Source organism: Simochromis diagramma, unplaced genomic scaffold (genome assembly GCF_900408965.1).
Source record: "Simochromis diagramma unplaced genomic scaffold, fSimDia1.1 OVJJ01000366.1, whole genome shotgun sequence".
Classification (NCBI taxonomy): domain Eukaryota; kingdom Metazoa; phylum Chordata; class Actinopteri; order Cichliformes; family Cichlidae; genus Simochromis; species Simochromis diagramma.
This window is the reverse complement of record NW_024386970.1, coordinates 486785-502209: the sequence shown is the minus strand read 5'-3', so window position 1 is coordinate 502209 and position 15425 is coordinate 486785. Positions and strand designations below refer to the sequence as shown.

Sequence of the window (15425 nt, the reverse complement as noted above, 5' to 3'; positions counted from 1 at the left end):
TTATGCCCGCATTTAGAGGGCCAACTAAAAGCCCCCCCTCGACAACTTTGACATTTGCTCTGACTTTGTATGAGGTACTTATATGAAATAAGTCATTCGCCAGATAATCTCTTTAACCTTATCACTGAATATTTATTCATCTCCAGCCCGCCGAGCCTCGCCGTGCTCGCTCAGCCAAAACTAAGGTGATTACTGGACGGGTGTCAGTGTTGACTGTAAGCTGGGCGGATCCAGGCCCACTGCCCGGGACACAAATGGGATTTGTCTCTCATGCAGAACATCAGACGCGGCTTTTTAGGCAACGGCAGCAGGGAAGGCATTACAAAAATGCCTGCTTCCGCTCACCTTGGAGGACTAATGGGCAGTTTGGCCCACCAGCGATGCAGTCATTAGCTCCGGCAGCCACTCTGGAACACAAATACAGGCTGAAAGCCACTCGACAGCACAGAAATTACACCGAAATAACCCGGCCGAGGCAGCACTGCACATCTTTCTCCTTGTGGCTGCTTCACAGGCTTGTTATGAACCAAATAGCAGGTGTCAAAATGCACTTGTCAAGAGAAACGACAGCAAAAATCACAAATGACAGCACTTAGAAGAGAACAAATGAGACATCTCCTCCCGAGTGCGATATTTCGGGTGAAATGTGGGTTTCTTTCCCCAAAGCTTTCGTGAGCTGGGGGTGAAAAAAAAGTTAACTTCCTCCCTGCTGAGGCCGTTTAGCAGCAAACACCACGGAACAGCACGACTCCTCCCACCGCCACATCACACTGCAGCAACGCTACCAGGACGCACATCTACACCACATGTCACCTACACCTGCTGCACCTGTCAGTCTGCAGCTGACCAGAAGCTGGTGGGTGGAGTCATATTTAGCCAAGCAGTTTCTGTCATTTTCCCTCTGAAATATGAAATGCATAAATATTTAAAGTTGACTCATATAAGCCTCCTTATTTGTATTCCTAAATGCTCACATAGAAGTGGGCGGGGTTTCTGCGTTCACAGTCAGGGTGGCCGCCTGACAAGACCATATTAGGGCAATCAAAACTGAGCATTTAGAGTCTGAAGCCTGAGAGTGTGGCTCCCACAGATCACTCCTCCCACTGACCTCTCTAATGCTCAACAGGAACAACCTGCCCTGGAACAGGAAATAAAGCAGCTCCAGTGTCAGCACCAAACATCTGCTCTACTGAACACCTGCTACGATCGCTACAGTAAGACCTATGTTTCTCTCACCCCAACCAATCACAGCAGATGGCCCCGCCCCTCCCTGAGCCTGGTTCTGCTGGAGGTTTCTTCCTGTTAAAAGGGAGTTTTTCCTTCCCACTGTCGCCAAAGTGCTCGATCATAGGGGGTCATATGATTGTTGGGTTTTTCTCCGTATATATTATTGTAGGGTCGACCTTACAGTATAAAGCAGCTTGAGGCGACCGTTGCTGTGATTAGTTCTGTATTAAAACTGAATTGTTCTCGTTGCTGAAGTTAAAGCAGCGTAAAACAGACTCAGCAGACTGATTAGAATCAATCACAACGTTTAGTCATTTTCACTAAATGAATACAGGAAATATTCATAAATATGCACTCATTAATGCATAATTACATCTTCCAACAAACTGATTCATTCTCATAAACTTAATCCGTTAAAAACACACAGCAGCTGGTGGTGGAAGCTGCCGCGTTTGTACTCCATCTTTTATATACAGTCTATGGGCTCCAACGCATGTTTCGACCTTGGACGGATTCTGAAAAATGTGCTATAAATAAATATTTTGTTCTTTTCATGCGTGCGTGTCTCATTTTGTTATGTACTGTAGATTTATTTATGTAATAAAAAGTAATAAAAAATATCATTCAGCTGTGCGAGTCCACAACAACAATATAATCTGATATTCCTGAGGAGGGAGGACAGCAGCGCGGCTGATTACATCTGTAATATCTGACATTTAATCAAGCTGGCAGCTCAAACTGCCTTTCAGCAACATGACAGCATAACATTATCGCTACTGTGGAAATTATACTGCAGCTCAGAGTATTTCATGAAAAGAAATCTAGAGTTACTAATCAAATTCATATTACTGAAACACAACAAAAGGGTCCTTCGAACAAAGGAAGAAGCGAAAGCTGCAATTATTACCGAGCTCCACAAACTTTTAGAATCAGTTATCTTTCCACCAGTGTTTTTTTTGTGTGAAGAATCTTTAAAATGTCAGAAACATCCATCAAATCTGCCCCTCTGTGTTCCCAACGGAAACTCAATATTCAGCTTACAGCTAATCTAAACAAAAAGAAAAATGAATAAAAGTCCCAAACTGAACGACAGTTCTGTTAATCTGTTAATCTAGTTCTCTTTGCTCTCTAAATGCTTTGCTTCTTTTATTGATTTTTACCGATTTTTATGCTGATTTTTTCCCTTTTTTCCATATGAGCTTACCTGCGATAGCTTCTGGACACTTATAGATCATTAGGACTAAAGTGTTCTTAACAGAAACAGCAACATTTTTATAGTTACCTTATCCTCAGCGCTCCGTGTGTCTGTGGCCTAGACACAGCTGAAGCCTGATTACAGCGTCTGGGCACCGAGCAGCCTCGATAGCCTAGAAAGGTGCTAACCGCTAGGCTAACTAGCAACAAGATGCCTTCCCTCTCCACAGATGACTACCACAGCCTCCTGCAGAAGATTGCAGCACTGGAGACAAAAATTCATCGCTTAGAAGTAAACGTGGAAGTAAATGGACTGTGTGGAAATGAAACAACCTTGCCTTTGACTCAAAACAATGGCGATGAGCAAGCTAGCACACAGCTAAGGAGCACAGATAACATGACCAAGAAAGTAGACTTTGTGCACTATTATAAATCCTCAAGCGATAATCCCCCCTTGGACTGTCTTGGTGCAAAACCAAGACATAAATCATGTCTCCTGGAAGGGGGAGGACGTACCACAGGCAGAGCACAGCGAGCTGAAATCTCTGAAACCGACTGGCCTTCACTTCCTACGAGACAGAGAAGCTCTTCTACCCCTGTATACGAGAGGAAACAGGACTGGACAACCGTGAATAGGAAGGTTAACAACAAACCTTCAAAACAACTGAATGTGAAACTGCAGAACAGATTTGCTCCACTATCAAAGGACCCTGGATCTATATCGGACAACCATCCATCTAAAAGTAGCGAAGTAAGGCCTGAAAATCCACGGGGAAAGCTAAAGGCTAGGCCTGAAACGCTGATTGTGGGTGACTCTGCCGTAAAGGATGTACAAAGCATGTGCGGTAAGAACACTAAAGTCCTCTGCTTTCCTAACGATATGGTCAACATCCTGAAGGAGAGAATTCTTCAAATTGCAGATGAATATCCAACTGTGACAAACATTGTCCTGCATACAGGGTCAAACGATGTGTCCAAACAACAATCGGAGGTTCTGAAACGGGACTTTACTGGATTATTAAACACTGTAAACTCTCTGAATGCAGCTGTATTCATCAGTGGGCCTGTACCGCCGGTCAGAGGAGGAGACGAGAGATTCAGCAGGTTGTTTACACTGAATAAATGGCTCATATCAGCATGTGCTGACCACTCAGTGCATTTTATCAACAACTTTAATATTTTTTGGGAACGCAGGCATCTGTTTAAAGCAAATGGATTTAATTTTAACAAGTCAGGGGTGAAACTGTTCACCTCCAACTTGTTTTATTCCATACGTCATCCATCTGTGCTTGGAGCAAAGGCTGAGATAAACGAGAAGTTATCTCATAAAGAGGAACAAACAGTACTCCAAGAACAGACAAAGCCCAGCAGAAACCTTGAGGAGGAGCTCCATCTGCCCCCACCCGGGAAGAGCCTCAGAAAGGAGAGACATCTGAGGCAAGAAGAGGGGTCCCTATTTGCCTCCAACTCTCTCAACAACACCAACGACCAGGATCTTCCCCAGTCCCCCAAACCCCTGACAGGCCATCACCCCCATCACCCTCCTCCCCCTCCCTTTCTCCCTCCTCCCCACACCTGAAATTCACTGAAGAGATGATGGAGCGGGTCAATGCTGGGCTCAGATCTACCCCCCAGCCCAATCCCTCTTTGTCCCCCATAAACCCCCCACCAAAGCAGCCAAAGGTTCGCCACCGAGCTCCACCCTCAACAGAGCAATCGAAGTCACATTGCCCAGCCTCGCCCCCCTTAGTTCCTCCTTACCACCTTCATGCTTTGTCTCCGCAGTCTGATGTGTGATGTGTGGAGGGTCCGGGCTGCGAGGATTATGGCAGTGGTGACTTTTCCCAGGAGAAGCTGGGACCCTGTTTACTAGAAGGTTTTAAAATTTCTGTACTTTTAGGTGACAGAAGGAGACATGTGGCCTGGTCAAAACACAGAGAGCTGCACTCTAAAAGATCTTTAAACATAGTAAACATACCTTGTGTGCCACAGACTGCTCCCAAACACGAGGGGACAAGTAATACCTCTAAAACACTTAAGTTGGCTTTATTAAACGTTAGATCTTTAGCTGGGAAAACATTTTTAATTAATGATTTAATCACTGAGCACAGCCTTGATTTTATGTTTTTAACTGAAACTTGGTTGGACCAAAATAACAGTGGAGCTGCTCTCATCGAGACGACCCCTCCTAACTACAGTTTTATCAGTGAGGCCAGGGTGAGCAGGAGAGGAGGAGGGGTCGCTGTCTTATTTAATGAATCATTTCAATGTAAGCAGCTATCTCCTGGAAGTTTTCAGTCTTTTGAATATGTGGCTTTACAGCTGAAGGCCCCATCCAAAGTTGTGTTTCTTAATGTTTACAGGCCTCCCAAATACTGCACAGACTTTTTTAATGACCTCAGTGAACTGCTGTCTGTGATCTGTGTTGATTTCGGCTGTGTAATTATTGTTGGGGATTTTAACATCCATGTGGACAACCCTCAGGACAAAGGGACTAAAGACCTGAGTAACACTCTGGGAAACTTTGGGCTGACTCAGCATGTAACAGAGGCCACACATAATAGAGGGCACACTCTTGACCTACTGATCTCCAAGAGCCTGAGCATTTCGAAGGTTACTGTGTCTGATGTGGGCTTATCTGATCATTACTGTGTTTTCTTTGAAAGTAAAATCTCAGCCCACACAAATATATCAACAGCAGTGATCACAAAACGGTGTATAACTGAAGACAGTAGTGAGATCTTTAACCAGGTCTTCCCATTAACACCTGACCTGTCCAAAGGTTCAGTCAATGAGCTCGTCAATAACTTTAATGCAAAAATGTTAAATGTAATGGACACTATTGCCCCCATTAAGGTGAAGGTTATCTCTGGAAGGAAAAAGTCTCCATGGAGAAACTCCACACTAGTGAAAAATGAAAAAAGAGAGTGTAGGAAAGCTGAGCGCAGATGGAGAAAAACAAACCTCCAGGTTCATTATGACATCTATAAAGAGAAACTTCACAATTATAATTTACAACTGAGGAGTGCAAGGAGGTCCTACTTCTCTGACATCACCACTAAAAACAGCCATAATGCTCGGGTCTTATTTTCTACAGTTGACAGGCTAACAAACCCTCCTGTGTCAGTGGCAGCTGAACTTCATTCGACCATGGCCTGCAATGACTTTGCCAAATTCTTCACAGACAAAATCCAAAAAATTAGACAAGCAATTGGTACATCAACAGCAGATCCAGGATATGTACTGCGTCCACCAAAAAACTGTTTAAACACCATCAAACAGTTTCACCCGATTAACAGCAAAGACCTGGAGGACATCTTAGGTCAACTGAACTCCTCCTCTTGCTGTTTAGATGTCCTGCCAACAAGTTTTTTCAAAAAGGTCTCAAAGACTTTGGAGTCAGACCTGTTACAGATCGTCAACTTTTCCTTAATGTCAGGTGTGTTTCCAGAACCACTAAAAACTGCTGTAATCAAACCTATACTGAAAAAGGACAATCTTGACAAGACACAAATGAAAAACTACAGGCCGATCTCAAATCTCCCATTTTTAAGTAAGATCATTGAAAAAGCAGTTTCTCAACAGCTCAATTACTTCTTAAAACAGAATAACTGCTACGATGCCTTCCAATCAGGTTTTAGACAGAACCACAGCACTGAAACCGCTCTGACAAAAGTGTTTAATGACATATGTCTGAACACAGACAGTGGAAAAATGTCAGTCCTAGTTTTACTGGATCTCAGTGCAGCATTTGATACAGTTGACCACAACATATTACTCAAACGACTGGAGAACTGGGCAGGTCTTTCAGGAACTGTACTAAACTGGTTCAAAACATACTTAGAAAACAGGAAATACTTTGTATCAATAGGTAACTTCACATCTGAGCAGACAAGTATCACATGTGGAGTTCCCCAAGGTTCCATCTTGGGACCCCCTCTGTTTAACATTTACATGCTCCCACTGGCACAGATTATAAAGAACAACAAAATAAACTATCACAGCTATGCAGATGACACACAAATATATATCACAATGTCACCAGGAGACCGAGGCCCTGTACAGGCTCTTGGTAAATGCATTGAGGAAATTAATGACTGGTTGTGCCACAATTTTCTCCAGCTAAACAAAAACAAACTGAGGTAATAGTCTTTGGCGCCAAAGAAAAACGATTACAGGTCACCAGAGAACTTCAATCTATACATCTAAAAACCACAAACCAGGCGAGAAATTTGGGTGTAGTGATGGATGCAGACCTAAACTTAGAAAAACACATTAAGACAATAACAAAATCAGCTTACTATCACCTCAAGAATATTTCAAGAATAAAAGATCTGATGTCTCAACAGGACCTGGAAAAACTAGTCCATGCATTCATCTTTAGTAGGCTTGATTACTGTAACAGCATCTTTACAGGTCTACCTAAAAAATCAGTCAGACAACTACAGCTCATTCAGAGCTCTGCTGCTCGAGTCCTCACTAAGACCAAAAAAGTGGACCACATCAGTCCAGCTCTGAGGTCTTTACACTGGCTGCCTGTCCGTCAGAGGATAGACTTTAAAGTTCTGATGCTGGCCTATAAAGCTCTGAATGGTTTAGGACCAAAATACATCAGTGACCTCCTGACCCAGTATGAACCTTCCAGATCCCTCAGGTCATCTGGATCCGGTCTTTTATCAGTTCCCAGAGTCAGAACCAGACACGGAGAAGCTGCATTCAGCTTTTATGCTCCTTATATCTGGAACAAACTCCCAGAAAGCCTCAGATCAGCTGAAACACTCAGTTTATTTAAATCCAGGTTGAAGACTCACCTGTTCTCAGCTGCATTTGAATAAAGCACCAAATCCACACTTTTAAGCTTAAATTTCAAAACTTACACTAACTACTGATCTTATCTATTTCTGATTTTATCTGTTTTGATTTTATATACTGTTTTGTTTGTTTGTTAAGCTTAAATTTCAAAACTTACATTAACTACTGATTTTATCTACTGTTCAGATTTTATCTGTTTTGTTTGTTTGTTTGTTTGTTTGTTTGTTTGTTTGTTAAGTGGGTTTAGAGCTCTGGGTAGCTCCCCAGCTGGGTCTAGACTGGGTCTAGAGAGTATTTTAAATTCAGGGAATTTAAAATAGAAAGTAGCTCGTCCACAGAAGGACTGGTAGCTCCTCTTACGATAAAGGTTCAGATCGCGCGAACAGGTGTGAAATGTGTGTGTTTAGTTAGTTTGTTTGTTTGCTTGTTTTAATCAATTTTAAATCATGCTTTTTATTTGTTTTTGTTTCTAATGTCTCTGTAAAGCACTTTGAATCACCTTGTTGTTGAATTGTGCTATACAAATAAATTTGCCTTGCCTTGCCTTGCCTAATCTACCAACTAAAAATCAGGCGGCAGCGGCTGCTAAGCTAAGCTCGATCTCTATCTGCCAGCAGAAGCATCCCCACGGGCGTTTGAGGACGGACGACCTTAAAAATGTGATCAAAGTATCGAACGCGTCAACATCTGAGGACAGACGGAGACGGTGAGGCTGGTGTGGAACAGCAAGGTCCAGGGCATAACTGAGAACAGCATCATCTTAGTCAAATGTCAGTTATTGAGTGTAAACATAACAGGATGATGGACTTAAACAGCATCAGCACTGCTGCAGCAGTCATGGAGACGAGCTGAACGAAATCAGACGCTCTCTCTCACAGAGGGCGGATCCACACACTCGATCCGGCAGATTTTCATGTCGGGGGCAGATCAGGCGAATGTGTTAACCACCACACTATGGAGCCACTGAGCAGCTATAAGAGGAAGAGCATGATATAAAGACCCAGTGTGCACCGCCTCATGCTTCCTTTAGGGGTCGCCACACTGCTTCAGCTGCCTCCACCTCCTCCTACCCCAGCATCCTCGTCTGTCACTCCAACCCTCCTCACCAATCCTTCACTGCATCCATGAACCTCCTCTGAGGTCTTCCTCCTGCCTGGCAGCTCCACCTTCATCATCCTCTGCACAGATATTATCAATGAAACTGCAGCAGACCTGTGTGAATCAGACCGCTGAAGAAGTCCTGATCCACCTGCTGTAATTAGTTCAGTTTATTTCTGCCTCTGTCCGCATGAATCCTGCTGCGCTCTGTTCATTAAAGGGAGGAGCAGACACTTCCTCTTTGAAACCAATATTTTTGTCTGTGACTGTTTTTGTTCTCATGTCCTTGGATGTGCTGCTACTTGCTCTCAGGATTAATGAATAAACGATGAGAGCAAAAAAAAAAACAATCAGATCATTACTGCAGTGGACAAAAAAGGCTGCAGCAGGTTGTTCAAAGTAAAAGGACACAGATTTGTCACATTTGATTTCGTTCTGTCCTTGGAATTTGATTCTATCCAACCCTCTGATTGATTTAGTCTTCAGAAGTCTTACATTTGAATTTTCTGACTGCCTTTTAAGGCTCTGTTATCTCAAGGCTGATGTAATAGATATATTGTTCGATCAAATTACCAAATTCAAGAAAGGTTCCCAGCCTGAAGTCCGTGGACAGAGTGCTGAAACACCTCTTAACAGAAAGGTTCTGAGCTTGGACATAAAGATTTTCAAATGATGGGAACTAGAGAGCTGCTTCAGATACGCCATTCAAACTTTTAGGCCAAAGATCTGAAAATATGACTTCAAGAATTTGCATCCATCCATTCTGAATGTCAAATTCTGAAAACTTGAATTTGCTTTAACATTTGCTGCAGTTTCATGTTTGAAGGCCTGCAGAAAGATCAGTTACAAAACTACGTGGTTGAAATTTGTAACACACGTTCCCAATAATGAGGTTTAACTACACAAATCCCAAGAATGGCCTTAAACATTAGAGCTTGGAAATGCAGGAGGAGATTATTGTGACATTCCAAAAAATCCAGCTTCCATTTGAATTTTATTTTGTGTTTGGTAGTAACGACATGTCCAAAATGCTTTAACCTCCTGGGACCTGGCATCCTTATATGTGGACATCACGTTGGGTTGTCTACACCAAAATACTAAATTTTGCTCTACAAGGGCCTGATGTCCACTTATGAGGACGTTATACTGCCACCGTTCTATCGAAATTTAAAACGAATGTCCTCATATGTGGATATTATTTTCATCAGAAACAAAAATCAGGTAAATCTTTGTTTTAACATTCATCAGGTCCCAATCAGCCCAGATAGCAAAGAGAAATTAAAAATGCATGTCGTGAAAGAGTTTGGGTCTTAGGGGGTTAAAAAATCCAGAGTTGAAAACCACAGAGTGACGCCACAGTGGCTACAGCCATCTTTTATATACAGTCTGTGAGTGTGACTTTCAAGAACTGGTTCTGAACCACCGAGCAGATGTGGGATCTGTGAAACCACTAAGAAGATACCGACGGGCAAAGGTGCAGCCATTGTGCCCGATAAACACACAACCGTGCTAAGTGATTTTCCTTGTTTATGTAACACATGAGCTTAAGTGATGCAGCTGATGGTGTAAACGTGTCTTTAATAATCAGATCTGTAGACAGCTCGTCTTATCCACAGTCTGATGATACACATGTCGGCACAGCTGGAAGTAGGGCTGGGCGATATGGCCTAAAATTCATATCGCGATATAATTTGAAGCATGTGCGGTAACGATATATATCACGATATATTATTTCCTTCTGTATAACGTATTTTCCACACTATAAGGTGCACTTAAAATCCTTTAATTTTCTCAAAAATCAAAACTCGAACCGATTTTGGCTGCACAAATCTGTTAAAAATATTTTAGTACAACTGTGGTAAGCCGCACTGCTTGATGGATTGTCAGAGCATTACGGCTGCCGTAGTGAGGAGCTTCGCAGAGTAATCTGGGTCCAAAACTCCGTCCCTTCAGGTCCCAAAGTCAAACGAACACTGAGAGTTAAAAACGGTCTAAATTCTTTCATCTTTAATTAAATCATCAGTGTTGCTGCTTTATCAGGTGTAACAATTAAGTTTAACATCCAGGCATCCATGAAAACAGAATTTATTACATTTAACGGAGTTAGAAGTTAACAGGAAGTTAGCTCGCTAGTTTCCACCTAAACATTTCATACCATGTTCTGACTGAGATTTTTGAAACTAATTCAAACGTACAGCTCTGCTACCACTTCCAACATAAATGAAGACAGAAACTAAACAGCAGTGACGTTTGCAGGGTTACTGAAGTTGGACTACCTGGTATATAATGTTGTGCTACGTGATTGCTAGCGACACAGCTATGTTAGCATAACATTAGCACAGTGAAGCTGGAGGATGAACGCCAACTTTTCTTCCACTCGATAAAAGTTAACGTGAGGGATTCTGGTGGTCAGGGACAAATATGTGTAGCATAGCAGGATGCTGTACACGGGCCAAACTTCAGTCAGGAGAACAACTGAGATCATTCATCCACAATACGAGGTTAGTCATTAATATACTGCAACAACATGGGAACAGAACAGCTGCAGAGGATTCAACATTAATGAATCAATGTTACGGAAGTCGAGGAAGCGCAGTTTTTGCTTTCCCCATATTTCAACAGTGCTTCATGTCTTTGCTGTGACTGTCGGCATAATTTGCAGATGATAATGGTTGTAGCCGCTGCAATGCTTTCGACCAAAACAGGCGCAGCTTGATGACATCATCAACATGCGCTATCCCGATACAGCGATATAGTCAAAATCTCTATCGTATATCGTTTATATCGCCCACCTCTAGCTGGAAGTTCAGCTCTTTAAGGACACTTAAAGGACACGTGCTGACATACAAGTCTTTCTGCTGGTAAACACTGTCGTATGCAGAGATGGGCATGTAGGGCTGTAGAAACTTGTTTCTACAGCGAAAAATTAAACTTCAAATCTGAGCGAGCAGCGAGCACGCTGCCACGGGAATGTGACATTCACAGAGAAACCCCCGGATCCTCCCACTGACATGACCGCCGTGGACAAACCTCCACCCGCCACACTAATGCTAATGTTCTTTCTCCCCTGCTCTTCTCCCTGTATACTAACTGCTGCACCTCCACCCACCAGTCTGTCAAGCTAATCAAGTTTGCAGATGACACCACCGTTATTGGACTCATCTCGGACGGGGATGAGTCTGCCTACAGGAGGGAGGTTGAACGTCTGGTGTCCTGGTGCAGCCACAACAACCTGGTGCTGAACGCCCAGAAGACAGTGGAGATTATTGTGGACTTCAGGAAGCACACAGCCCCACTCCCCCCCATCATCCTGACTGACACCCCCATCACCTCTGTGGACTCATTCCGCTTCCTGGGTACCACCATCACCCAGGACCTGAAGTGGGAGCCCACCATCACCTCCGTCATCAAGAAAGCCCAGCAGAGGATGTACTTCCTGAGGCAGCTGAAGAAATTCAACCTGCCAACACGGACGATGATGCAGTTCTACACTGCAATCATCGAGTCCATCCTCACCTCCTCCATCACCGTGTGGTACGCTGGAGCCACTATCAGGGACAAACAGAGACTGCAGCGTGTTGTGCGCTCTGCTGAGAAGGTGATTGGCTGCAGACTCCCATCTCTGCAGGACCTGTACACCTCCAGGACACTGGGGCGTGCAGCTCGGATCACAGCTGACCCTTCTCACCCTGGACACAGTCTGTTTGACCTGCTCCCCTCAGGCAGGAGGCTCCGGTCCATTCGCACCAGAACCTCTCGCCATAAGAACAGTTTCTTCCCCTCTGCTGTTGGACACATGAACAATAACCGTATGACTGTTCCCACCACTAACACATGACCCTACGCTGTGTTCACTGCATGATTCCATGTTTGGCACTGATCACCACCTGCACTCATGTATATATCATGTATATATCTATCTACTTAGCACTTTTAATTCTTATTCTCATTTTTATTTTCATGTCTATTTAAGCTTAATTTATAACAGTATTTATAACAGTATGTTTGCACTGAAGCACCGCAGCAATTTCCTAATGTTGTAAACCCGCTCAACATTTGGCAATAAAACCCTTTCTGATTCTGATTCTAAACAGGTGACAATAGATTTAAGAGCTGCTGAGTCTTTGATTTGATTTATTTTCTGCTGTGTTTTACTTGCATCTATGTGAAAGAGTGTAAACACAAAACATGATTTTATTTTATATGCTGGAATATGCAGAAAATAGCTTTAAATGTTAAACACATTTCTTCTTGCATATAATTTAATTTTTGCTGGATGCAATGTGAATAAACTTAAAAGATTAAAACTAATAAAACAAGTTTTAAAAAGAGATTTTTCCATTTGACTACATTTTATATGATGGATTATGCAGAAAAAACAGAACTGGGCTACAGGGCTATAACTTTATTACGTATTCAGGTTGTGTATCATGTTTTTTTTTAAAAGTAACCAATTACCTTTGAAAATAAGTAATCAGTAAAGTAAGGGGATTACTTTCTTGGAGAGCTAATCAGTTATTAGTAACGAATTACTATTTTCAATTAACTTGAGCAGCACTGGTCGTATGTGGCCTGAGGCAGGCTTATTGTGTTGCCTAAATATCCCAGAGGTGTCCTTTACAGCTGGCTCTCTGCTAAGCTGCCTGTTTTATGTGGCAACATCAGTTCATCCTTTGAGTTTGGAGCTTTACATGACACGAGTCAGTTTATTAAAGTCAAACACGATGAAGCACAATGAGCAAAGCACACTTCTTCAGCATTATTCACAAAAACCCATCAACTATCCTCGATAACAGTCCACCTTAACAACACTCATCCTCACACCATCTCTTCCGTCCACCTTTAGGCTCCCTATCAATGCTGTTGACCTGTGTGTGCTAACAGCTAGCTGGAGCTGCTGCTAGCCGTCCTGCTAACTTTTCAGACTGTGTTGGGGTCACATTCAAACGTGGGTGACCTCACAGAGGCAGAGACACGCGGGGAGCGGAGCTCCCACCAACCGAACACCGTTTAAAGCACGAGCGCAGCGGCGATACAGGCTCAGAAGCTAAAAGCGGCTAACACACCTACCAGTAACGTGAGTTCTGGCTTCCGGTTGTCCTGCCACCACGTGTCGGCCCCCCGGTCCTAAAGCCCGTCCGTACCGCTCTCGTTTTCTGATGTACGGAAGCCCTTTAGGTCAATTTTGGACAACGAGAATAGTAAAATTAAAGGATAAAAGCACAGTTGTTTTATGCTTTGTTACTATTTGATTATTTTTATTTGTCACAGTTTTAACTTTCAAATCCAATAAAAATCAATCAATTCTTTTCTTTTTAAATAAAATGAGAAAAATACATGTTTCAGATTTTCTCATTTTATTCATTCATTTTGGTATCACGTAAAGTTTTGACCTACAAAATGTACTGGCTTCAGAGACTACAAATATTAAGCTAATAGTCCCGAGTTTTACATAATAATTGATTTAAAAACATATTTATAAAATGTATTTATCTACAAAATTTGATTTACAAAGTGTTTCCCCTTTCTACCTCCTCATTTTGATTTTTGTGCCTTAATCTCAGATTTGTGAGCCTCAAACCTTTCAAACTTTTGAATAACTGAATGTTAAGTTTTAGTTTCATCTCTGAAACATGAACTTACAAAGTCACAGCTTTTACCTCCCACTTTGTTGTTTTGTGCTGTGATGGGACGCTCGGTTCTTCCTCTAATCCCTGCTGTGTTTTTTGGACTTTGCTTTATTTGATAAAGGATTATTCTCTGTTGATTCAGCTCTTTTTCTACAGTCTGCATCTTCCTGTGTTTCATGACACAAACAGTGACTTTCTAAGATTTTTACTTTTATCTCATAGTTAGATTTGTAAAAATAAGTTTGAGCTTTTATTGGAAAGCTGTGGATAATTTTTTAATCATCTTGACTTCCAACCAAATTTGATAATTTAAAATCATCTGGGGTTTTTGGCTCAATCAGACTAATGGCCTTTAAAGCTGAGTGCCACAGACAGAGGGGGGAATATTAACAGATGGACTAACATACTGCTGGTTTGGGTCTCATCAGAGAAATAATGAGTGTTTCCAGCCATATTCTTCAGAAATCAATCTCAGAGGCTCGAGGACACCCCAGACTGCTAGATTAGATAGACTCTTAATTTGACACAACAGCCTTTGCATTTACATTTTAGTCATGTTGCCATTTCTGCAGACGTTCAGGCTGTTAATGGACACTTTCAGGACAGCCTGCTGTGGGAAATGAATGTGAGAGCTCTCACTTACAGAGCAGAACAGTGTCTCCCTGAGGAAATGATCACTGATGACTCACATCAGCTGCAAAGAAAACCACTCAGAGGGATGCTGTTCATCTTGTCTGTTAGTCACCCAAGTGTCACTCAGTGCTCGGCATCAGTTCTTTTTGTTTTTTTAATACATATATGTCAATGACAGATGTAGGTACACTTGATTAAAAGCTCTGAATCGTGAGGCAAAACACACAAAGGCTCAAAAAGTCAGGTGTGTCCCTCACATCCACGTTAATCCATAAGCACGCACACTCTGACCTCTGTGAGTCGCGCAGTCATATCCAAAAGTTACCTCGAGTCTTCATGAAACAATATTTCATTGACACAAGCAATAAGGAAGAAAGAGTATATACCCTTCATGATTCTGCATATTTGTCACACCTACATGTTTCAGATCATCAAACAAATTTTTAGATTACACAAAGACAATCAGAGTAAACGCACAATCCGGTTTTTAGATGACGAGTTCGTTTATTAAGGCATCAAATTATCCAAACCTGCCGGCCCTCTTTGTTAAATCATGAATTAACTGTGACTGAGTCCAGTTTCACTGCCACAGCAAAGCTGATCACTGTGACACCTGCTGAATCATAAACCTCTTAAACAGAAGCTGTCTGACAAAGTGAAACAGGCTGAAAGATCTCAACCAGCAACACATCACGATCACGCCACGATATAAAGAACCAGCTGAGGAACAACATCGGTGACATCATCAGTCTGAAAAGTCACAGAGGCATTTCTAAGGCTTGTGAGAGTCGTTATCCACACCTTCACAAGAGTGACCAGCCAACCAAACTT

The 15425-nt window shown here is 42.4% G+C and overlaps 1 protein-coding gene across 1 annotated transcript in view; it reads right to left on the bottom strand.

The window, feature by feature from the left end:
- Positions 1-13520, bottom strand: part of immp2l (inner mitochondrial membrane peptidase subunit 2) — a 189017-nt gene extending 175497 nt beyond the window's left edge. The window contains exon 1 of the mRNA XM_040038769.1: positions 13402-13520. The gene's annotated coding sequence lies outside the window, so the exon portion shown is untranslated. The remainder of the gene's footprint in view (positions 1-13401) is intronic.
- Positions 13521-15425: the final 1905 nt, after the last annotated feature.